Here is a 26,672-nt window from a genome sequence, read left to right as displayed (position 1 = left end):
CCTATCTATTCATGGCTGATATACCTGCCTTTGTCACATACTTTATAACAGTTGTAAGAAATCTTCCAATTCAAACTACGTACATTGAATATACTTACATAGAGTGCAACCAGAAGAAAGCAACAGCCATCAACAAAGGCCCTCACCATTCAGGCCCTCTCTGTGCTATTACCTTTGGGCAGGATGTACAGAAGCCTTAGGTCCCACACCACTAAGTTCAGAAACAGCTATTACCCTACAACCAACAGGCTCCTCAAGCAGTATAGATAACCTCATTCACCACATAACATTAAAAAAAGCATTTCTTTACCTATAAAGATTCTGCAAAGCGTCACTTAGAATATACTATCAAGAGTGGAAGACGTTCTTGTGGTCAGATGAGATGAAAATGGAACTTCCTGGCCTCAACACTAAGTGGTATGTGTGGCATAAAACTAATACTGTGAATCACCCGGGTCACATCACCACCCTGTAAAATATAGTGGAGGTAGAATCATGCCACGGGGATGCTTTTTAACAGACTGGAAATCTGGTCAGGATTGATGGGAAGATGAATGCTGCTAAATACAGAGAGATCCTGGATAAAAACCTGCTAGCCGCTGTCAGAAAGCTAAAACTGGGAAAATGTTTGTCTTTCAGTGGGATAATGACCCAAACCTCACGACCAGAGCAGCCATGGAGTGGCTTCAAATGAAGAAAGTTGATGTCCTTGAGTGGTCCAATTAGAGTCCTGACCTTAATCTGATTGAACATCTCGAGAAGACCTCAAGATTGCTGTCCACTACCACTCCCCAACTAACCTGGCATAGGTTGAGCAATTTTGCAAGGAGGAATGGTAAAATCTTGCTCCATCACATTGTGCATTGCTAATAGAGACTTATCTAAAAGACTGAGTGAGTCCATACAGTGGATTGTGTAATTCGTTCAGGGGTGATGTGAGTGAAGTTATCCACATTGGTTCAGGAGCCTGATGGTTGAAGGGTAATAACTGTCCCTGAACTTGGTGGCGTGGGGTCTGAGGCTCCTGTATCTCCTTACTGGTGGCAGCAGTGGGAAGAGAGCCTGGTTGGTTGAGGTCCGTGATGATGGATGCTGCCTTCTTGTGGCAGTGCTTCTTGTCAATGTGCTCGGTGGTGGGGAAGGGGGTTTCCCTGTGATTTACTGGGCTGTGTCCACTGTTTCTCTTGATAGAGAATTCCAAAGGTTCATTACCCATTGGGTGAAGGAGTTCTTTCTCATCTCTGTCCTAAGGCCAAGCCCTTTGATTTGAAATTGAGACAATGCTTAGGCACTGATATATAACTTTCACAGTGCTGCTGATGGAGAAATGAGGCAATGCGTCTGCATTTGGAAGCTAATTTTTGTCTGATTTTGTATCAATAACCCAACTCTGTACATAACAGAGTGCCTGTTCCGGGAGATTCAGAGCTCCAGGAAGCTGAGTTGTGAATTGATCTGGATTTGACCTTGTCTTAAGTACTTTCCAGAAAGCAGTCTCAGTTTCAAACAAAAAGGGCAATTGGCTGTTCTTACATCCTGGTCCCTCTTGGGTTCCCTCGAGTCTTTCACTGTTGCCAGCTGGAATCATCCCCACCCAGGGGCATCATCCGAGAGCAGAGTCTGTAAACAGCCACAATGCTACAACACCCGCTGCCACCCAGTGAGGGCATGAAATAAATGGGAAGAAGGACCTCAAACATTGCTTCTAAAGATTTGGCAAGAACCATAAATGTATTTCTGCTTTATTTCATAGTTCTTACATTTTATTTTTAAAAAAAGAGTGGCTGAAGATTGGAGAGGCAACAAATTGACTGAATCAAATTAGTCAGTCTTTATTACCAAATCAGCCATTCTGTACAACAGAGATTGAGCATGGTATCATAGTGGTTAGCGTAACACTTCACAGTGCCAGTGTTTGGGGTTCAATTCACGCCACTGTTTGTAAAGAGTTTGTACGTTCTCCCCATGACCTCATGAGATTCTCTGGGTGCTTTGGTTTCCTCTCACATTCTAAAGACATACTTTACTTTATTGTCACCAAAACACTTGATACTCAAACGTACAATCATCACAGCGATATTTGATTCTGCACTTCGTGCTCCCTGGACTACAAATTGATAGTAGATACTAGATACTTTATTGTCGCCAAACAATTGATACTAGAATGTACAATCATCACAGCGATATTTGATTCTGCACTTCCCGCTCCCTGGATTACAAATCGATAGTAAATATTAAAATTTTAAATTATAAATCATAAATAGAAAATAGAAAAATGGAAAGTAAGGTAGTGCAAAAAAACCGAGAGGCAGGTCCAGATATTTGGAGGGTACGGCCCAGATCCCCAAGTCAGGATCCGTTCAGCAAGGGAAGACATACATGTTAGTGAGGGTTTGGTAAGTTGTAGGCATGCTATATTGGTGCAGAAGCATAATGTCACCTTTGGGCTGTCCCCAGTACATCCCCGGACTTCATTGATCATTGATGCTAATGACGCATTTCGCTGTATGTTTTGATGTTTCAATGTGCATGTAACAAATAAAGCTATTCTTAGATTCTGTGTTCATTTAATACTATGCCAGGGAGCAATAGCATTACTGATTTAATATTCCTTTTCTTTTTCAAAGACAATGTTTCCTTCTCTTTACCAATGATGATGCCTTCAGTTGCATCTCTTCCATTTCCTAGACAGTTGCCTTCACCCCACCTTCTCAGGGATAGAGCTCCCCTTGTCCTTACCTACCACTGCACTCTGCATCCAGCACATTGTTCTTTATAATTTCCATCATGTGCATCGGGATCCTACCACTGAACACATCTTTCCCTCTCCCCGGTCTCCACTTGCCTCAGGGCTTCGCTCTCTTGTGGCTCCCTTGTCCATTCATCCCTCCTCACTGATCTCCCTCCTGGTACTTATCCCTGCAAACGGTGCTATGCCTGCCCCTACACCTCCTCCCTCGGCTCCATTCAGGGCCCCAAGTAGTCCTTCTCGATGAGGCAACACCTCACCTGCAAATCTGTTGGGGTTCTGTACTGTACCCGATGCTCCTGGTGTAGCCTCCTCTAGATCATTGAGACTCATTTATCAGGCACCATCTGCCACACAAAGGTGGTTTCCTGGTGGTTACCCACTTTAATTCTACTTTCCATTCCCATTTAAATGTCTGTCCATTGTTTCCTCTATTGCCATGATGAGGCCACTCTTAGTTTGGCGGAGAAACAACTCATATTGTATCATGCCTCCAAACTGATGGCATGAACATTGATTTGTCTAAGCAACACACACAAAATGCTGGAGGAACTCAGCAGGCTAGGCAACATTTATGGAAAAAAGTACCGTCGACGTTTTGGGCCATTAACTTCCCGACAAATTTCTCCCCCTCACTCTTCTCCCTTATTCCATTCTCCATTCTGGCTCCACTCTTACCGCTTCTCTTCTTTTCATCTGCCCATCACCTCCCTCTGTTGCCCTTCCTCCTTCCATTTCTCCCATGGTCCATTATCCTATCAGGTACCTTCTTCTTCGGCCCTTTACCTTTCCCACCTATCACCTCCCAGCTTTCCACTTCATCTGCCCTCCCCCACTAACCCACCTTCCCACTCACCTGGCTTCACCAATCACCCCTCCCCCTCTCCCCCACCATGTTATTCTGGCTTTGTCTCCCTACCTTTCCAGTTTTGCTACCAGGTCTTGGCCCAAAACTTCATAGGTGTTGACTGCTTGCTGAGATCCTCCAGCATTTTATGTGTTGCTCTGGATTCCCAGCATCTGCAAAATCTCTTGTGTGTAAAACCATTCCAAGATTCCTCTGAGCCCCATGGAGTGGAAAACTACAAGGCTTGTGAATAGGCTGATGAATTGTGACAGATGAATTGATCCCAGGGCCATTGATCATTTAAGATGACGAATCTTGTTGCGTATGTGTCCTCTTGAAGGTTGTACTTGCTTATTTGAAAGATATCTATTCAAATACTTCAGATCCTGTTAACTTACAGCCAATATGACATCAATTAAATTTATTTTGAGAACAGTCTAGTCCTGACTCTTCCAGGAACCAGCCTGCCTGAAGATCACATTTGGCAGTGATGCCAGATTTATATAACAATAGTAGGTCCATTGTTACATTATGCCTGGTGCTGTTCAATATCCTTTTCAATGCAACATACTAAGTCTTTGTTCTTTTTGGTGAGATATGAAGCACTCAGCAATTGTTCTCATATTTCCAGCTTGCACTTGTAGACAGCTCCAGGATACTTACGGTTATAATCAAATCTATTTTGGTAGGTTGGTTTTACTGCCCTGCAAGACAAGAGGAAAAAACTTCATGGAATAATATCTAGCCCAGAATTCCAATGTGAATTTAAAGCTGCCTCAGGTAAATTTTAAATTCCGAGTTCAAAGTAAATTTACCATCAAAGTACATATATGTTACTATATACAGTCTTGAGATTCATTTTCTTGCTGGCATTTACAGGGAAAAAAGAAATACAATAGAATTTCACAAGAAATTGTACATAAACAGACAAAGGTTGACAAATATGGATATATTTTACATCTAAGTTATAGTCCCAGATTGTAATGGATTTTCAAGATCCTAATTTATTACTGAATAAATACCTCCCCATCCTACTTACTTGACCACAGGCCGCTGGCGTTAAGGGTAGGAATGAAGGTCCTCCATCTTTGGCGGTGTTCATCATGCCAATAGCTTCCTTTTGGTTTTCAGTACAGTCAGTCATGCAGATCCCAGGTGGAGACTCAGGAATACTGTCACACACAGATGTAGAAAGACTCTTCATGGCTCCTTCCGTAACAATTTTGTTTTACCGGTCAAGGTTGTTAGCCATGAGCTCAACCCCTGAACCTGGAGGACTGCTGGACGACGATTAGTCTGACCTCTATCCTTTGACCTGCTCGGCTTGGATGACCCTACCAAGAGCCAAAGCATAAAGCCCTGACTCCAGCCAGCACAGCTCTCTGGGTCATTGAGGAACGCAAGCCTCCAAACCCTACGACAAGTTTGTGGTCCTCTTTGAGGACCTCCCCTTTCATTGGTTGTGTGTTTGGTTTATACAGTGATGTCAAGAAAAATGAGCAGCTAAAAACCAACGCTGTCAAAGGTAAAAAATCCCAGGAAGGTTGAGTGGAATGAAATGGTATCACTCCCTCCACAGTGTGGGTGCTGCTGTTCAGAAAAGACAGACATATGGGTACAAATACTTAGCCCCCTAGATATGGTGATCCAAGTAGACAGGGTGGTGGAGAAGATGCGTGGCATGATTCACAGCCTCGTTGGGTGTGACACTGAGTACAATGGTTGGGATGTCATGTTACAGTTGTACAAAATATTGGACAGGTTACACTTTGGTCACCATGTTACAGAAAGAATAAGGTGCAAGAAGAGGGTGCAGGAGAGGTTCACAAGGATGTTGCTTGGACCAGAGAGAAGGAGACTGAAGGGTGTCCTTAGGGATACTTAAGAAACTATGAATGGCTTCGATACAGTAGATAGTCACAGCTTTGTTCTAGAAGTACAAGGGAATAAAACTATAGGGCATAGGTTAAAGGTAAGAGGGCAAAGATTTCAAATGGATCTGAGGAGAAAGTTTTTCACTCAGAAACTGGAGGGTACATGGACTGAGCTGCCAGAGGAAAGGGCAGAGCCAGGTACAGTTGCAACATTTAAAAGACAGGTACATGGATAGGTACAGGCAAATGGTTAGAGTAGGAGTTCCCAACCTGGGGTCCACAGACACCGTGTTTAAGGGTATTAGTCCAATGCATAAAAAAAGATTGAGAACCCCCGGTTTAGAGGGATATGGACCAAATGCAGGCAAATGGGACTAGCTTAGGGGACACCTTGGTCAACATGGACAAATTTCAGCCAAAGGGCCTGTTTCCATGCTGTATAATTCTATCTCTCTAAAACCCTATCATGTGATATGTTGAACAAAGGATGGGCTTCGAATTTTTATCAGTCTGCTATGTCATAATTATTGCTGAGAAATTTGTCTGGCTCTGAAAAAAAACTATTAACATTTCTGGAATGTCAGGTTTCCCCTCTCCGTTGTAAAAATATTGTAGAATGTCCATTAGACCCTAAGACCATAAGGCGTAAGAGCAGAATTAGGCCATTCAGCCTATCGTCTATTCCACCTAAATACACCAATGACTTGGCCTCTACGACCATCTATGGCAATGAATTCAAAGTTCCAAGTAAGTATACTGTGTACAACCTCGGGATTCGTCTTCTTGTAGGCAACCACAAAACAAAGAAACACAATAGAACCACACACAACAAAGACCATCAAACACCCAATGTATGAAAAAACAATAAAAAAGTAAACAAATGATATGCAGAAAATGAACTTCAGATACCCTGAAAGCGAGTCCACGGCTGTGGAGCCCATTCAGCGGAGAGACGAGCAAAGCCTAACACTGTGAGACCCAGGACTCCTTGCACTCAACATCAGCAAGACCTCAGAAAGGGAAAGATGAGAGAACACACATCAGTCCTCATGGAGGAATCAGAAATGAAAAGAGTGGGCAATTTCAAGTTTCTGAATGTCAGAATCTCTGAGAATCAATCCTAGACACAACATATCCAGGCAGATAAGACAGCAGCTATATTTCACTCAGAGTTTGAGGAGATTTGGAATGTCACCAAAAATACTCCCAAATTTCTACAGCTGTACCATGGAGAGCATTCTAACTGGCTGCATCACCGTCTGGTATGGGCAGGGTGGGGGGGAGCTACTGCACAGGTTCGAAGTAAACTGCAGATAGTTGCAAACTTAAGCAGCTCTATCTTCAAGGGGTAATGCCTCAAAAAGGCAGCATCCATCATTAAGGAACCCATCACCCAGGTCCTGCCTTGTTCTCATTGCTGCCATCAGGAAAGAGGTACAGGAGCCTGAAAGCACACACTCTATGATTCACGATCTGCTTCTTCCCCTCTGCCATCCAATTTTTGTATGGACATTGAACCCCTGAACCTCACTATTTTTTAATTTCTATTTTTGCACTACTTATTTTATTTAACTATTTAATATGTATACACTTACTGTAATTCAGTTTTTTTTCTATTATTAGGAATTACATTGTACTGCTGCCACAAAGACAACAAATTTCATGACGTACGCCGATGATATTAAACCTGATTCTGATCTGCCACCTGATGGTAGTAGCAAAAACAGATGGAGACTGGTCAAACGCAAGCAGGTGGTGCTGAACACTCATTCGTTTTCTGCTCTCATCCTCGACTATTTTAATCCTGTTCAACGCTTTTTATTGGCATGGAGTAACATAGTTGATCACAGCTTCATCTTCTGCCATCAGGCCTTGATGCAGCATCCATCCCCAGCATTGGCCACCCTGGCCGTATATGAACTCTCGAAATCTGAGTTCGCCAAATCCCCCCAGGAGATCGCAAAAGCGCCAGATCATTTAATCGATCCAGCAGACTGCAGCGATTGCAGTTCAAAAGTATATCTACCAGGGTATCAAGTAGTTTTGTCAGCTGCCTGCAAAACATTGCTGTTGGCTGTGAGCGCCATCTTGCCATCCATCAGAATTCCACCAATTCACCATCCTCAGGCTAAAGAAATTCCTCTTAACCTCCATTGTAAAGGGATGTCCTTCTATTCTGAGGCTGTGCCCTGTGGTCCTGGACTCCCTCACAACAGGAAACATTCTTTCCTCATCTGCTCTACCTAGGCCTTTCAATATTCAACAGGTTTCAGTGAGATTTCCCCCCTCATTCTTCTAAACTCCAACATGTACAGACCCAGAGCCATCAAACACTTTTAAATAACACAGACAAAAAATTCTGGTGAACGCAGCAGGCCAGGCAGCATCTCTAGGAAGAGGTACAGTCGACGCTTTAGGCCGAGACCCTTCATCAGGACTAACTGAAAGAAGAGCTAGTAAGAGATTTGCAAGTGGGAGGGGGAGGGGGAGATCCAAAATGATAGGAGAAGACAAGAGGGGGAGGGATGGAGCCAAGAGCTGGAAAGTCAATTGGCAAAAGGGATACAAGGCTGGAGAAGGGAGAGGATCACGGGACGGGAGGCCTAGGGAGAAAGAAAGGGTTTCATCTGACAGCAGAATCTGGACATTATCTGGTATTTGTCATACTTTGCCATGAATAGATACACATACATAAAGTGCACCCTGAAATTTATATAAATTTATATAAATGCAAATCTTTCTTCTATAATGTAATAGTTATTCCTCCCCCAGCCTTGTGGCACATCGGGTGGCAACCTTGCTGTTTCTTTAGCATTTTGTCTGTTTTTTATGAGGCCGTTGCTAGCTCAACGCTCAACCCAGCACAGATGGAAAGTGTGCAAGGAGCTGGCCAGAACCATTCATTCGAAGTCCAGTGCTGATGCCACTACACCACTGGCTGGCATAATGTCATAGCAATCCCATCAATTTCCAATCTAGATACATTTTTAGTCTTCAGAGTAAAGAAAAGACCTGAGTAAAAGATTTGAAAACTGAAGTCCATAGAAAATGGAGAAGCACGATCAAGATTATCCCATGGAACTTCCAGTTGGTAGAGTGATTGTATTCATAGCAAAAACCATTGATGTCAATGGATAAAGTCAAAGGAACACAGGATGTTTGGAGAAGGTAGGACAGTGTGGGTATTGTAGAGCTGGAGGAGCACTGAAATTGTGCTGAGACAGACAGAAGTGGGGTGAGAGAGGGAGAGAGAAGGAGGAGGCGGAGAGGGAGGAAGAGAGAGGGAAAGAAATGAAGACGAGTGTTTGGGGACTTGCATTGGCAATTACTAAGTGAAGAGTGAAACATTTGAATGGATGCTCCTTGCAAGTGCAATGAGGATGTGGAACAGACGTTTGAGGATCAGGACCCAAGAACAGGGGTACGGTAGTCAGTGTAATTCACATTACACTATTACAGCACCAGTAACATTGGTTCAATTCTGCTCTGATGGTTAGAAGTTTGTACATTCCCACTCCACCCTTCCCTCCCATGACTGTGTGGCTTATCTCCCGTTGCTCCAGTTTCCTCCTACACTCTGCTCCAAAGGTGTTCATTGGTCACGTGGGTGTAATTGGGTGGTGTGTTCTTGCTGGGCTGGAAGGGCCTGTTATCGGCAGTATTTCTCAATAATAAATAAATAGATAAATAAATAAATATAATAGGCAATTTTTCAGTGTGCTGTCAGGGCATTTGTGCGGTCATGGAGTAATGACATCACATCCGGAAGAGTACGTTCCTGGTCTGTCCTCTGTCTCTTTCCACTGAAATACACACATTTAGTAAACATCAGACAGAATCCAGATGTGCACACAGCCCACCACGTGTGACTTCAGCCACAGAAAGCCCCCACACAATGGAGAATAATGAGAAGATCTGTGGATGCTGGAAATCCAAAGCCACACACACAAAATGCTGGAAGAATTCAGCAGGCCAGGCAGCGTCTATGGAAAAGAGTTGAAATTTCAGGCTGAGACCCTTCATCACACTGGAAAAAAAAGAGGAGAAGTTAGAGCAGGAACTTTCGTGATGTATTTCCTTCCTTGAGTATATGAGACTAAGACATGAGACGCATTACAACATACTACTATTTCTTGCTACTTTCATTTCCCTTTACATCCCTTTGGATCTGGTGACTTCTATGTGGCTCATTGTCACATATGAGGCTATTGACCCTATCTAGATGAGAATGTTTCTCCAAAGTACTTTTGATGCAAGTGAATGAGAGGTGGAGTAAAGGGTGAACTCAAGAGCATCTCGGAAAGTAAAGGCTTGGGATTAGAAGCCAAATCATTGCAGAGGTGGTCAACCATGATATGACACGTACAGATGTAGTTGGACGGTGCAAACACACTGACGTGGGAAGGAATCTGAAACAAGCTCATTTTGACAACTGCAGAGTGATGAAGAAGTTCATGGTGGGATGATGAACCAAAATCACAGTCACAAATAACCTTAACAGCAATTTTGATTAGCGCCTTGACGTGAGCAAGAAGAATAGACTTCTGATTGGAGGGATTGAATCAGAGGTTGAAGAAAGGTTGGCCACTTGATTGGAAGGCAATAGCATCCTCAAGAACCTTGGAGAAGAAGGTGGAGGAACAAATAAATTGTACCCCATCCACTTTCTTGACTGCCTCTAAACATCAGATTGGCAAGGGGGCAATTTCAGCTGCTCTCAGCAGTGGTTAGCAATGGCTAGGGGTGCTTCCAGGCGTTGGTGGCTGGCGGGCAGCTAAAATAACATGGGAAAATGCCTGCTGACAAGTGACCCTCTTCCACAATGCGATCTCAAGTCGCAGACCAATGAACGCATGGGGAATACTCTGGACAACCAAGGAAAGTCACGTAGTCAGAGAGAAGTACATCGTGGCAAGAAGGCTCTTTGGCCCATCAGGTCCATGTTGACGATCAAACACCCATTTTTACACTAATCCTACACTGACCCTATTTTATTCTCCCCACAGTTCCACCTCTCCTTTCTGATTCTACCACTGATCCACACACTGTGACAATTCACAGTGGCCAATTAACCTACTTGTCTGCACATCTTTTGGGATGTGGGAGGAGGGCCGAGGAAGTGTAGAACTTCATTTCTCCCAACTTCTGCCTCCACTGTCCTCTCCACCTTTCTCATTCTATCTCTATAAAAAACTTGAAATTAATGGTAAATCCAACCTAACAAGGGCACTTTATTAAAAGACAGAAATGTTTACATCAGGGCTGTACTTTATTACTGTGGCTCTTTGCACAGAAGCACGTAGACTCCCAGGAAGGTTCCACAATAACCAATATTGCAATGCTGGTCACACGACCAAATTCTGAAAGTGATGCCAACTATCACTGCAAATGCTAAGTATGTTACATCACTGCATAACCCCAGCAAACTTCCCTTTGCTCCTGCCAGCTGCAACTGAAGCATCTTGTTTTCGATAACCAGCTGCTTCCTGGCAATGTCTTGGTTGCTTTTCTCCGGAAGCTGGCCAGTGATAGGTTGATGAAGCAAGTGTAGGGGTTAAAACTGACGGGTGCTGGATGCTAGATTTAAGGACTGGACAGCTAAAGGAATAACAGTTATTTGCAATATAATAAAAGAGGGAACACTGTTCAGTTTTGAAATGCTCAAAGAGAAACACTTATTAGAAAAACAAGACTTTTACTGGTATTTACAGATGTGACAGTATGTTAATAGGACAGTTAAAAATGTAACCAAGGCAAGTACATGTCTGATAGAGCTATTTAGAAAAGCGTATAATTCAGACAACGGTAGTAGAATAATTTCAAGTGTTTATAAGGGTTTGTCAAATATTAAAACACATTCCAGAAGGAGGGATTATATAATGATAGCTATATGGACAGGAAAGGAATGGAGGGTTATGGGCTGAGTGCAGATTGGTGGGACTAGGTGAGAGTAATAGTTCGGCACGGACTAGAAGGGCCAAGATGGCCTGTTTCCATGCTGTAATTGTTATATGGTTATAATAATATCTGAGGCAGACCGGACAATAATATGGAGGTATGAATGAAAGTGTACCAGTTCACAGAAATGGAGGGAGTTTGGGCGGAAAAAGTTGATAAGATATTTTATTACACGCTCTCAGAAATCCCATTATAATAGTAACTCCCCTGCTTGCTGGAGAAGTTGCGGAAATCAAAATGCAAACCATTATCATATTTTCTGGGAATGCCCCGTTATCAAAGACTATTGGAGTGGGATACATAATGCCTTACAAGACATCTATAAATGTGAAATACCCTTAGAGAGTAAGACCATATATTTTGGGTATATACCTCAAGAATGGTTGAAAAGAGATAAATATTTAATGAGAAAGACCCTTACCAGGAAATGATTATCCCAGGAGAGCCCAACTTTAAATGTATGGATGGACATTACAATGGACATTTACAAAACGGAGAAGATAACAGCATCTGTTAATCATAAGTTGAAACAATTGTATTCATACTGGAAAAAATGGTTTAACTACATAACACCTCATAGGCCTGATTTTATTCTCACAAGTCAATGAATATGTTGTTTAAAAAAATCACTTCCTACTCTGTACATAGTTTTCTTAGTAGTAGTCATAGTCATACTTTATTGATCCCAGGGAAATTGGTTTTCGTTACAGTTGCACCATAAATAATTAAATAGTAATAAAACCATAAATAGTTAAATAGTAATATGTAAATTATGCCAGGAAGTACATCCAGGACCAGCCTATTGGCTCAGGGTGTCTGACCCTCCAAGGGAGGAGTTGTAAAGTTTGATGGCCACAGGCAGGAATGACTTCCTATGACGCTCTGTGTTGCATCTCGGTGGAATGAGTCTCTGGTTGAATGTACTCCTGTGCCCAACCAGTACATTATGTAGTGGATGAGAGACATTGACCAAGATGGCATGCAACTTGGACAGCATCCTCTTTTCAGACACCACCCTCAGAAAGTCCAGTTCCATCCCCACAACATCACTGGCCTTACGAATGAGTTTGTTGATTCTGTTGGTGTCTGCTACCCTCAGCCTGCTGCCCCAGCACACAACAGCAAACATGATCGCACTGGCCACCACAGACTCGTAGAACATCCTCAGCATCGTCTGGCAGATGTTAAAGGACCTCAGTCTCCTCAGGAAATAGCGACAGCTCTGACTCTTCTTGTAGACAGCCTCAGTGTTTCTTCTTTCGATTGTTCTTCCTTTCCTCTCCTTTCTATAAGTGTATACCTCAGATAAATATTATGTGGAGATTTGTGACAAATATGATTATTTGATATGTATGTACAGTATCTGAAATACATCTTATGGAAATGTTTGTTTGATGATGAAATTCAATAAAAAATAAATTACAAAAAAAAACCTGACGGTTGCTTTTCCCCACTGGTCCCAAGCACACCAGCGTACATTCGTTCACTTTCCCGTCTGGGTGGTAAAGCCTCAGTTACTGCGCGTCAGTCAGCCATTAAGGTTGACAGAGCCTGCAGTCTCACCAGAAAAGGATCCCTGAGGTAATTCTCCGCAACTTCTGCCATCTCCGACAGGATGTTACCACCAAGCACATCGTTCCCTCCCCCCCCCACTTTCCAATTTCCTCAGGGATCACTCCCTATGTAACTCCCTTGTCCATTCATCCCTCCCCACTGATCTCCCTCCTGGCACTTATCCTTGCAACTGGACCCGAGGGCCACACCTGCCCTTACACCTCCTCCCTCACCACCTTTCAGGGCCTCAAGCAGTCCTTACAGGTGAGGCAGCAATTCACCTGTGAGTCTGTTGGGGTCACCTACAGTATCCAGTGTTCCCGGTGCGGCCTTCTGTATATTGGTGAGACACGACGTAGATGGAGAGACTGCTTCATATAGCACCTATGCTCTGTCCACCACAAAAAGTGGGATTTCCTGGTGGCCACCCATTTTAATTCTACTTCTCATTCCCATTCTGACAGGTCAGTCCACGGCCTTTTCTACTGCCACGATGAGGCCACACTCAGGTTGGAGGAACAACACTTTATATTCTGCCTGGGTAGCCTCCAACCTGATGGGCATGAACATCAATTCCTCGAGCTTCTGTTAATTGCCCCTCCCTTCACCAGTCCTCATTTTTGCTCCCTTCTCACACCTCTTTGTACCTGCCCATCACCTCCCTCTGGTGTGCCTCTCCCTTCCTTTCCTCCCATGGCCTTCTGTGCTTTCCTATCAGATTCTCCCTTCTCCAGCCCTTTATCTCTTTCACCAATCAACCTCTTAGCTCTTCACCCACTCCTCTTCTCAGTTTCACCTATCACCTGCCACCTTGTAGTTCTTCTCGTGCTCCACCTTATTCTGACTTCTCCCCTTCTTTTCCAGTCTTGATGAAGGGTCTCAGCCCGAAATTTTAACTGTTTACTCTTTTTCATTAACACTGCCTGGCCTGCTATGTTCCTCCAGCATTTTGTCTGTGTAGCCATGAGGTAATGTTGCAGCTCTATAAAACTTTGGTTCATCCACATTCGTAATATTGTGTTCGCCTCAGTGTAAAACGGATGTGGAAGCTTTAGAAAGGGTGCAGAGGAGATTTATCAGGATGCATCCTGGATTAAAGAGACTGCCTTTTGATCGTTACTGGGTTTGCTCTGCTACAGAGAGGGGTGACTGCCTTTTGATCGTTGGTGGGTTTGCTCTGCTACAGAGAGGGGTGACTGTCTTTTGATCGTTAGTGGGTTCGCTCTGCAACAGAGAGGGGTGACTGCCTTTTGATCGCTGGTGGGGTTGCTCTGTTACAGAGAGGGGTGACTGCCTTTTGATCGCTGGTGGGTTCGCTCTACTACAGAGAGGGGTGACTGCCTTTTGATCGCTGGTGGGGTTCGCTCTGCTACAGAGAGGGGTGACTGCCTTTTGATCTGGTGCGGTTGCTCTGTTACAGAGAGGGGTGACTGCCTTTTGATTGCTGGTGGGGTCGCTCTGCTACAGAGAGGGGTGACTGCCTTTTGATCGCTGGTGGGGTCGCTCTACTATGGAGAGGGGTGACTGCCTTTTGATAGTTAGTGGGTTCGCTCTGCTACAGAGAGGGGTGACTGCCTTTTGATCGCTGGTGGGTTCGCTCTGCTACAGAGAGGGGTGACTGCCTTTTGATCACTGGTGGGTTCGCTCTGTTACAGAGAGGGGTGACTGCCTTTTGATCGCTGGTGGGTTTGCTCTGCTACAGAGAGGGGTGACTGCCTTTTGATCGCTGGTGGATTCGCTCTGCTACAGAGAGGGGTGACTGCCTTTTGATCGCTGGTGGGTTCGCTCTGCTACAGAGAGGGGTGACTGCCTTTTGATCACTGGTGGGGTCGCTCTACTACGGAGAGGGGTGACTGCTTTTTGATCGTTAGTGGGTTTGCTCTGCTACAGAGAGGGGTGACTGCCTTTTGATCGCTGGTGGGTTCGCTCTGCTACAGAGAGGGGTGACTGCCTTTTGATCGCTGGTGGGTTCGCTCTGCTACAGAGAGGCGTGACTGCCTTTTGATCGCTGGTGGGTTCGCTCTGCTACAGAGAGGGGTGACTGCCTTTTGATCGCTGGTGGGTTCGCTCTGCTGCAGAGAGGGGTGACTGCCTTTTGATCGTTAGTGGGTTCGCTCTGCTGCAGAGAGGGGTGACTGCCTTTTGATCGTTAGTGGGTTCGCTCTGCTGCAGAGAGGGGTGACTGCCTTTTGATCGTTAGTGGGTTCGCTCTGCTGCAGAGAGGGGTGACTGCCTTTTGATCGCTGGTGGGTTCGCTCTGCTACAGAGAGGGATGACTGCCTTTTGATCGCTGGTGGGTTCGCTCTACTACAGAGAGGGAAAGGCTTGCCGCTGTACCTGGAGAATGTTACCCAGGTTTCCTGCATTTTGTATATGGACTTAAACCATAGACTTTTTTCAGACTTATAGATGTTTATATTTTGTGTTTTTCACCTGATCTTTCTCATTCTTTTTGTGTGTGGGGGAGGAGGATTTGGGGGGTCAATGTACCTGTTCTGCTTTTGTTCATTTTTTGTGCTTGGAGGAGAGATTTGTGGGGGTAGGGGTTGATGATTGTGGTGCCATTCTTTTCTTTCTTGGTCTCATGGCTATCTGGAGAAGATGAATTTCAGAGTTGTATACCTTGATCATGAATGAACCTTTGAACCTTTGAATGACTTTTGAGGATAGGTTAAACAAGCTAGGGTTTTTCCTCTTTGGAACGAAGGAGGATGAGAAGTGGCTTGATAGAGGTGTACAAACTGAGAAGATGTATAGATTGAGAGTATAGCAAGCGATATTTCTGCAGGGCAGAAATGGCTAATATGAGGAGGTATGACTTTTAAGGTGATTGGTGGAAAATTAAGAAGGGATATCAGGGGGAAGTTTTTTTACAGAGAGAGTGTAAAGTATGTGGAACACTCTGCCAGGGGTGGTGGTAGAGGCAGATGCATTAGGGCTTTTAAGAAACTCTTAGAAAGGCACATGGATGACACAAAAATGGAAGACAGTGTTGGAGGGAAGGTTACACTGAAATTCGGGTTAGTTAAAAGATCAGCACAGCATCATGGGCCGAAGGGTCTGAACTATGCAACAGTATTCTATGTTCCAAGAAACAACTTGATTCCAGATATATATGTACACTTAAAAATATACATCTCAGTCAATGGAGCTCATTTCTAAAAACTGTTTCCCTCGTCTGTGTCCTAAAGCTAATTTCAAAATTACACACATGTTGGTCTGAGAGAAAATTCACTAGGGTGTTTCTGGGGCAATGTGCTATTTTGATCTGACTTTGGCTGGATACTGATGCAAATTTTTCTATGAATAATGATAGAAGAAAGCTCCTTATTTATTCCCATCTCTTGTAGATCCTCTCTTTTACTACTAGCATGTTCCTGAATTCATAACTTCTACTCTTGGCCATTCTGACAGTTTTGGAGAGGTTATTGACTGCGTAATCCATTCTGAAATAGTCACATGTTATTAATTCTTAAAGCAGAGAACAACAGCTCTGTTGTCCATTTGCCTTCTGCTCTGTAGTTCCTCTGAGTTCTGTTTTAGTCATAGCCTGATGAATTACCATGCTTGGTTGTCAAATTTTACTTTAATGCACACTTTATCTAAAACAAAACACTTAGTTGTACATAATAAAGTGTGGACTGACGTTTGGTATCACAACGAACTGGAATTCTATGTGATATCACTCAGATTACAGAGGAGAGAAACCCAGAAGGCAGTCCTAAGAAATTTTCTATGGTAGGGGAGGGTGCAGCCTCAAAATAGAGGGGTGTCCTTTTAGAATGGAGATGAGGAGGAATTTCTTTAGCCAGCGAGTGGTGAATCTGTGGAATTCGTTGCCACAGGCAGCTGTGGAGGCCAAGTCTTTATGTACAGTTAAGGCAGAGGTTGACAGATTCTTAATTAGTCAGGGCATGAAAGGATATGGGGAAGGCAGAAGATTGGGGCTGAGAGGGAAAATGGATCATCCATGATGAAGTGGCAGGGCAGACTCGATGGACTGAATGGCGGAATTCTGCCCCTATATCTTATGGTTTTATGGTAAGGGAATTCATGGGGGAGAGAGGCAAAGCAGGAAGCAGAGGTTGGAGGAGCAGAGAGCAACATAAATAACAGCAGAAACAAACAAAGCAAAGGAGGGAAAAATACAAAAAAGGCAAAATTTAAAAGGTGCCTTGTTTAAATGCATACAGTCCTCAGGAGAAGATAGCTAAATTAATGGTGCAAGTAGATTATCTAGTTGTCAAATGGGAAGGGTGGCTACAGGGTGACTGAAACTGGGATGTTCAAGGAGATTTGGCATTTAGAAAGGCACCAAAAAGGATAAAAGATAAAAATTGGAAAATGCAGAAGATATATGTAGTTGGTTATGCAACACTTGTGGAAAGAGAAACAGAAACACAAGAGATTCTGCAGATATTGGAAATTCAGAGGAACAAACACAAAATATCCAACACAGAAGTCTGGATTTCCCAGTAGTCACCCATTTTAATTCTACTTCCAAGTCCTGATCAAACATGTTTGTCCATGGCCTCCTCTACTGCCATGATGAGGCCACTTCTGGGTTGGAGGAGCAACACCTCATATTCCGTCTGGGTAGATGCCAACCTGACGGCATGAACATCGATTTCTCTAACTTTTGGTTAATTTCTTCCCTCTCCCCTCCTTTCTTTTTCTATTCCCCATTCTGGCTCCCCTTTTACAGACATCCCACCCTGCAAAAACTCATTTCAGGGAGCTAGCACCATCAATTTGCGGGAGACTTCCGGGAGAGGTGGGATGTCTGCAATAGAGTAGCTCCTTAGCAGCTGACCAGCTAGTTTAAATAACGTTAGCTAAGCTAATGAACGAATGACACCTGTTAAACTCACCTCAACATGCCTTTTACAGTCTTAACCCACCATGGGCAATAGAAAAGTCACTGTTGCAAACAGTGCAGCGAGCAACACTGTCATTATTTTGACCCCTATTAGGCAGGTGTACACTTTAGTGTAGTCTGGGGTGGCATACGTTTTATATATTTTTTGGAACACTCTGCCATGGCGCGCTCTCGCTCGCGCTCTCTCTCTCGTGGTCACTCGCGCGCTCTCACTTGCTTTCTCTCGCTCGCTCTCAAAAAAATTGATTTCCATGATATTGTTTATAATTTGTGGGCACCAGGGAGCCACTATTAATATGCAGGAGACTCTCAGAAGTTCCGGGAGAGGTGGGATGTCTGCTTTTACCCTTTCTCATCTACTCACCTGACAATTACCTCCCTCTGGTGCCTCTGCTCTTTTCCTTTCTCTCCTCCTCTTTCAGATTTATTCTTATTCAGTCCTTTACATTTTCCATCTATCACCTTCCAAAGTCAAATCAAAGTAAAGTTATCACCAAGGTACATATATATCACCGTAAGAGACCCTGAGATTTATTTTCTTGCGGGCATTCACAGTAAATACAAAGCAACAGAATAGAATCAATGAAAAACTGCCCATGACATAGACAAGCAACCAATGTGCAAAAGACAACAATCTGCAAATGCAACAAGAAAAGAAACAAAATAATAATAATGAATATATAAGAAATAACTATGACACTTTCTCACTGCATGATCCCTCCCCACCCACCTACCTTCCCCCTCTCCTGGCTTAACTATCACCTATCACCTGTCAGCTTGTGCCCTTTCCCCTCCCCCACCTTTTTATTCTGACCTCTTCCCCCTTCCTTTCGAACCCTGATGTAGCACCTTGGCTCGAAATGTTGGCTGCTCATTCCTCTCCAAAAAGAAACAGAATGTAACTTTCAGGTAGAAGACCAGGCATTAGATTATTTTATCAGTTCTGATGTTGGATCTTCACATGAAATGTTAACTCTGTTTCTCTTTAGGTAGATGCCACTTGACTGCTAGGTGTTTACAAAATTTTCTGAAACAATTTCAGCTTTCTAGCATCTTTAGTTTGCTTGATTTTCTATAAGGAGAAGGAGGCAGGATATTGGTAGGAATGAGGCAATTCAGTCAGAAACTAGGGTCTTAAATTTAAATAATGGAAATTGAAAGTTAGGAAAACACATTGAGTGCAGTATGGTGGACAGGCAATGGCCAATGTCCAAAGAAATAAAGCATAGCTTGCAGAAATATCATATCCCTTTAAGGCATAAATACCCATGAAGAAATATGGTGAAACCGTGACTGACATGAATATTCAGAGATTGTATTAAATCCAAAGAAGAGACCTAAAGAGTTGTCAGATACAATAGAGATCCTGAGGATTAAGAGCTTATGGAACTCAGGAAAGGACAAATAAGTTGATAAGGAAAGGCAAGATTAAATATACTTTATACTTTATTGTCGCCAAACTATTGATACTAGAACGTACAATCATCACAGCAATATTTGATTCTGTGCTTCACGATCCCTGGAGTACAAATCAACAGTAAATATTTTTAAAAATTTTAATTACAAATCATTAACAGAAAATAGAAAATGGAAAGTAAGGTAGTGTAAAAAAACCGAGAGGCAGGTCCGGATATTTGGAGGGTACGGCCCAGATCCCCCGGGTCAGGATCCGTTCAGCAGTCTTATCACAGTTGGAAAGAAGCTGTTCCCAAATCTGGCCGTACGAGTCTTCAAGCTCCTGAGCCTTCTCCCGGAGGGAAGAGGGACGAAAAGTGTGTCGGCTGGGTGGGTCGTGTCCTTGATTATCCTGGCAGCACTGCTCCGACAGCGTGCGGTGTAAAGTGAGTCCACGGACAGAAGATTGGTTTGTGTGATGTGCTGTGCCATGTTCACGATCTTCTGCAGCTTCTTCCGGTCTTGGACAGGACAACTTCCATACCAGGTTGTGATGCACCCTAGAAGAATGCTTTCTACGGTGCATCTATAAAAATTAATGAGGGTTTTACAGGACAGGCCTAATGGGATAAATAAATATGGGAGTAAATGGACAAGAAACATAAAACTTGACCATAACAGTATGTAAAAGGGAAAGACTGAACAATTCATGAACACTACTTTCTTATTCCACTTTTGCTCTGTTTATGTAGATAATTATTTAGTGGAACTTGTAGTAATTTGTGCACTTTGCTGCCACAAAACAACAAACGCCATGATATAATAAATTAGGTTAGTGATAATAAACCTGATTCGGATTCTGAGGATATATCTAGGTTTCTTATAGATGAGGATGGGAAATTTTATTTACAATGGAGATTAAGAAAATGGCAGTGGCATTAATTAAATTTTAGTGCATGCCTTCACCGAAAAAATCTAACAGAAATATGAGAGAATCAAGGTTTAGAGAGAATGGAGAATTAAAGGAATTTTATGTATAAAATAAACTAGAAAAGTTGGTGAGACCAAAACCTAATAAATCCCGATGACCTCATAATCTACATCCCAGAGTTTTTAAGGAAGTGACTAAAGAGATGTGAGTGTTCTAATTATCATCTTCCAAAATTAGGGAGCTGTTCTTGTGATTAGCAGATGTGGTAAATGTGACTCCAGTATTTAGGAAGGGAGATGTGAAGAAGAACTACCAATTTATAGAGCTTAGTGAAGAAGGTGCCAGAATCTAGAATGAACAATATAATATCAGAACACCTTAATGGATTTATTTGTCTGATTCATCATTTGAGGAAGGATTACGCCTGCTTGGATTGTATTCTCTATTGTTTAGAAGAAAGAAACCTATATTTTTTTTACAGGAGGGATGTTTCCTATGGCTGGGATGTTTAGGATCAGGTATCTGAGGGGTGGGCCTTTTGGGACTAAGAGAATAGTGGAAGTCACCACCTTCTTTGTGCAGGAGATGGTAAATCTTTGTAATTCTCTGCCCTAAGAGGCTCTGCAGGCTCAAAACGGAGATCTGTGGATTCCTGGATATTCAGTGAATAAAGGGGCAACAGGATAATGGTGTGAAGGTTGAAGGCCAGACAGAATCTTGAATGGTGGAGCAGGATCAAAGGAGCTTATAGCCTGCTCCTCTTATCTCTAATCTTCACACTTACTTGAACTTCCTCCATGGCACTGCAGGGAAAATGTATAACAGAGACCAGGTAATCCCTCACTGGGAGGGGAAATGGATCGACTGTCACCTTTGTTGCATTGAGGCATTAACAGAAGTTTATGAACAGCTCCTGAGTTACTCATTTCTGCAGGAGTATTGCATGGTAGAGAACAGATTAACATCCCATAATGGTGTGTTTTTTTTTAAAATGTTGCATCTTTTCTGGAATATTTAACCCTATGAAAACATTGTTGAGCATACTACAAAGAACTTTCTCCCACCTCCTTCCCAACCCCATCACGCTAAACTTTCTAATGATCACCGCTTTCACTCTTCAATCTCCAAACTGATTTAGCACTTGCATTAAATATTATTCAGAGAACAAAGAACAAGAACACTACAGCACAGTGCAGGCCCATTGCCCCACAATGCTGTGCCAAACATTTTAACCTGCTCTAAAGTTAATCTAACCCTTTCCTCCTACATAATCCTGCATTTTTCTATCATCTACGTGCCTACCTAAATGTTCCTGAAATGCATCTGAGCAGAGTGTTCCATGCACTTTCACTTCCTGTAAAAAAAATAACTCCGACAATCCCCCTATATTTTCCTCCAATCACTTTAAATTATATCCCCTCATATTAGCCATTTCCACCCTAGGAAAAAGGTGCTGGCCGTTCACTTGATCTAAGCCTCTTCTCATCTTGTACACTTCTATCGAGACTCGTTTCATCCTCCTTTGCTCTAAAGAGAACAGCCCCAGCTTGCTCAATCTATCCTTATAAGACATGTTCTCCAATCCAAGTGGCATCCTGGTAAATCTCCTCTGCACCTTCTCTAAAGCTTCCATATCCTTCCTATAATCTTACAGTTATCCTTCCTAAATCCTTCAGCAGCCTAACTCCCAGACAACAGAGATCTGGTTATCCAGCACCATTGTCAACATTGGATGGAAAGGACAAAAATGAATTCAGATGATTTGTAGCCATTCCAACAGTGACCTGAACATACACTTAGTGGCCACTTTATTAGGTACACCTGTTCGTTGATGCAAATATCTAATCAGCCAATTATGTGGCAGCAACTCAGTGCACAAGAACACACAGACATGGTCAAAAAGTTCAGCTGTTGTTCAGAGCTAACAAAAGAATAGGGGAAGAAAATGTGATCTAAGTGACTTTGATCGTAGAATGATTGTTGGTACCAGAAGGGGTAGTTTGAGTATCTCAGGGTCTGCTGAGCTCCTGGGACTTTCATACACAACAGACTCTAAGAGTTATAAACACAAGAGATTCTGCAAGTGATGGATGAAAGATCACACGGAGCTGGTGTTCGAAACAACGGGTGATTTACTAAAAACTGGGAGACCAGTCAAAGCTGATCTACCTGAGCAAGAATTTGGTACAGCTTTTACATTCTCAGTTGAAGAGATTACCAGTAAAAGTACATTTTGATAACAGAATGGTAGTTACAGGAAGACTTAATTAACAGTCTAGATCCTGATTACAGAGTAAAATGATTATCTACAGGTCTAACAATAAATCCAATTTTCTATTACAACAATGGGTGCAGTCTATAAGATAATTAACAAAATTCTTGAACCTTGGACATCATCACCGCTGCATTCCCTATCTCTATTTCTAGGCTTTGCTTGTGACTCCCTGTTATCACATTAGCACAATCCACATCCCTGTTTCCTAGTTACCAGCTCGCACTGATCCTTCCTCTCTGTCTACAGCACTTTCCCCACTAGGCCTTCGACTGTGATGACTGAACCGAATCAATGATGGCGAGGCAGAGCTTGCCTAAGCCAGCTGCAGAAGGCAAGCAACACACATCAAAGTTGCTGGTGAACGCAGCAGGCCAGGCATCATCTCTAGGAAGAGGTACAGTCAACGTTTCAGGCCAAGACCCTTCGTCAGGACTAACTGAAGGAAGAGCTAGTAAGAGATTTGAAAGTGGGAGGGGGAGGGAGAGATCCAAAATGATAGGAGAAGACAGGAAGGGGAGGGATGGAGCCAAGAGCTGGTCAGGTGATTGGCAAAAAGGATATGAGAGGATCATGGGACAGGAGGCCCAGGGAGAAAGAAAAGGGAGGGGGGGGAACCCAGAGGATGGGCAAGAGGTATAGTGAGAGAGACAGAGGGAAGAAAAGGAGAGAGAGAGAGAGAGAAAGAATGTGTGTATATAAATAAATAACAGATGGGGTACCAGGGGGAGGTGGGGCATTAGCAGAAGTTTGAGAAGTCAATGTTCATGCAATCAGGTTGGAGGCTACCCAGATGGAATATAAGGTGTTGTTCCTCCAACCTGAGTGTGGCTTCATCTTTACAGTAGAGGAGGCCGTGGATAGACATATCAGAATGGGAATGGGATGTGGGATTAAAATGTGTAGCCACTGGGAGATCCTGCTTTCTCTGACGGACAGAGCGTAGGTGTTCAGCGAAACGATTTCCCAGTCTGCGTCGGGTCTCGCCAATATATAAAAGACTCAGGTTGGAGGAACAACACCTTATATTCTGCATCTGCAGAGTTCCTGGTGTTTGCAGAAGGCAAGTTTACAGTAGTGACACAAAGGATTGCACAAATCTGTAGCTGCAGAATTACTGCTCATTCCACACTTTACTGCTGATCGGGAAAAGATCATCTGATAGGATAAGCAAATCATTCAGAAATGGGAAGCACTGACGAAAAGGGGAACGGATCATGAGAGTGAGAATGAAGAGCCCCTGCTTTGGGGGGCAGTATTTGGAATTGGGGTTTGAATGTACAAATTCACCCCTGGATAAGACTTATCTCTAATTTTCTCGTTGTTGAACAGCTGATTATTATTTAGCGTGTGTACTATGACGGCAGGTAAAGCATTGGCGTTAGGGGAGATAATTGCCACATTATCATCAGCCAAATTACACTGCAACCGCTCTTTGTAATATCCCTTTGCTAATGCTGCGACGCTGCTCATCAATTATACTTCAGAAAGGTTTCGTTATTAACCGGCAATATGGACAGGGAACAGTTATCATATGTACCAAAACCACATTACGTAAGACTCTTCGTACAACCTCCTCTAGACATGCCCAGTGATTTTCCCCCTTGCTGACATTTTGCATGAAGTTCACTCCCGCCTTGGACTTGTGTAACTTGTGCTTAGGCCGGCGAGCGGCTCAGAGATACCCGAGTTGCCTCGTGGTGTTTTCCGAAATTTTGCACTCTCATTAGGAGAGTGATTGTCACCGTGTCGGGAAATGTAGGGGGCTGCTGCAACAGACAGTGGCCTCCCCTCATTTTCGCCGCCTCCCGGGACATGATCAGTCAGAGTGAGATGTCGAACGGGGCACACCGGGGCAGCTTCGCCCACCTCCTCTTTCAGCTGGTTGTCTGATATCCAGTATGAGGCCTTCTCACTGCAGAATGTTTATCATGACTACAGACAAAAAAAAACAGACAGCCTGTGTTCTACACACTGTATTTTTATCACAGTGTCGGGTGTCATTGTTCACTCTATCAATAACTTCGTTAGTTATATCCTGTAATGGCTCCAATAACTGTATAGTTTCCAACTCCGCTTCTGCCCCCTTGCTTCCCTATTCTACCGGTTTGTCCCAAATCACCATAATTTGGTTTTATAATCCCCTTCGATTTCCGCCGGAGGGAACTGATTTGCGTGTTTATTTCTGTCATGTCTAGAGTACTGACTGTGGAAATCCCCGCTGAATACCCTGCTCCTAACAGCTCTATCAGATCCCTTTTCCTTTTCCAACTCTCTGCCCTAACCTCACTATCAGTTACTTGATAACAGAGCAAATATTGGGACAAGAGATCTCGTACAGACCCGCAAAAACTCGGAAGTCGTAAAGCAGACAGGTGTCTGCAGCTCGGCACTGGAGTCACTCTTATCTTCCAATACAAACCCTACACCCCCAGTGACCCCCTGACCCTCGCTACACTGTGAGAAATCCCGGTGATCGATTCCCGAACGCAGCGGTCTTGAGTTACCATACAAGTTTTATTTCCGCACTTTAAGTGCAAACGGTTCATTAGTCCTATGTCTCGGCATATGACAAATATATACACGGGATTCCCCCCTCTCGCGCACGCCCACTCCCCACCAGATGTCCCCCGAACGCGGTGCCCTTTTTAAATGCCAATTTCGCAGCATCGCAAAGCCGGCACGTCCCCAGGTCGAACCGCAAACCTACTGAAATACTGTACCTCACAGCTGGCCGTTCTTGGTTATTTCCCCCCGTTTACGGTTTGAATTTCATTTGCTTCCGAGAGACAGATCGGAAGAGTGACATACTGAATTATCCAAATTCTTCCGAGCGTAGTCTGTCGGGTTCCGTGTTTATTGTTCCTGTGGAAATATGTAAGCAGGGTTAAATCATTCCTGCCCAAGGTATCATTTCGGGTGGGACCAATGTTCCCACTTTGGCCTTCCCAGCACATGTTCCTCTAGTCAAAATTTCCGTAGTCCCTTCCCTCTGGGTTGTAGTGCCGGTTTTGCAGGTACAACATTTAACTTTCATTTTACCACCTGCTTCTGGAAGGTTCTCCTTCACTTCGGCCGTTCATGTGATCCCGGTCTCGCATTCTCTGTCCACCAATGACTTCCCCCGAGAAATTAAAACGACTCCTGACGAGATGACCGGCATCGGCTGGCGGTCCAAAATGTTTTGTCAATGTGCCACGAGGGGGTCGGCAGTGCACTATGTTGGTAGACACTGGGGCCTCAATGTCGATAACAAATCCCGACCTACCCGTTACAAGTAAAATTAAAAGGCGGTGAAGGCGGGAGGAGAATCCATGTTTTCTCATTTAATTGAACCCGTCCCGATACAAATCGAGGACACCACTACTATTAGACCATAAGACCATAAGGCATAGGAGCAGAATTAGGCCATTTGGCCCATCGAGTCGGTCCCGCCATTCAGTCATGGCTGATCCTTTTCCCCCCCTTCTCAATCTCATTCCCTGGCCTTCTCCCCATAACCTTTGATGCTGTGTCCAATCAAGAGCCTCTCAATCTCTGCCTTAAATACACTCAATGACCTGGTCTCCACAGCTGCAGGTGATAACAAATTCCACAAATTCACCACCCTCTGGCTAAAGAAATTTCTCTGCATCTCTGTTTTGAATGGACGTCCCTCTATCCTGAGGCTGTGCCCTCTTGTCCTAGATTCCCCCACCATGGGAAATATCCTTTCCACATCTACTCTGTAGGTCTTTCAATATTTGAAATGTTTCAATGAGATTCCCCACTCACCCTTCTAAATTTCAGCGAGTACAGAGGCACAGCCATCAAACGTTCCTTGTATGATAACTCTTTCATTCCCAGAATAATTCTTGTGAACCTCCTCTGAACCCTCTCCAATGCCGTCACATCTTTTCTTAGATGAGGGGCCCAAAACTGTTGACAATACTCAAGGTGAGGCCTCACCAGTGCCTTATAAAACCTCAGCATCACATCCTTGCTCTTGTATTCAAGACCTCTTGAAATGAATGCTAATGTTGCATTTGCCTTCCTCACTACAGACTCAACCTGCAAGTTAACCTTTAGGGCATTCTGCACAAGGACTCCCAAGTCCCAAGTCCCTTTGCATCTCAGATTTTTGGATTTTCTCTCCATTTAGAAAATAGTCTGCACATTTATTCCTACTACCAAAGTCCATGTATTTTCCAACATTGTATTTCATTTGCCACTT

At 43.6% G+C, this 26,672-nt stretch overlaps 1 long non-coding RNA gene across 1 annotated transcript in view; it reads left to right on the top strand.

Moving 5' to 3' along the window:
- The window catches only part of LOC140209766 (uncharacterized), a 57,979-nt gene extending 50,051 nt beyond the window's left edge, over positions 1 to 7,928 (top strand). The window contains exons 3-4 of the long non-coding RNA XR_011889058.1: positions 4,286 to 4,376; positions 7,094 to 7,928. This is a non-coding gene — a long non-coding RNA (uncharacterized lncRNA). The remainder of the gene's footprint in view (positions 1 to 4,285; positions 4,377 to 7,093) is intronic.
- Positions 7,929 to 26,672: the final 18,744 nt, after the last annotated feature.

This window comes from Mobula birostris, chromosome 14 (assembly GCF_030028105.1).
Source record: "Mobula birostris isolate sMobBir1 chromosome 14, sMobBir1.hap1, whole genome shotgun sequence".
NCBI classification, from domain to species: domain Eukaryota; kingdom Metazoa; phylum Chordata; class Chondrichthyes; order Myliobatiformes; family Myliobatidae; genus Mobula; species Mobula birostris.
Note: the sequence above shows the minus strand (reverse complement) of the source record. Positions and strands in the feature narration are given on the sequence as shown.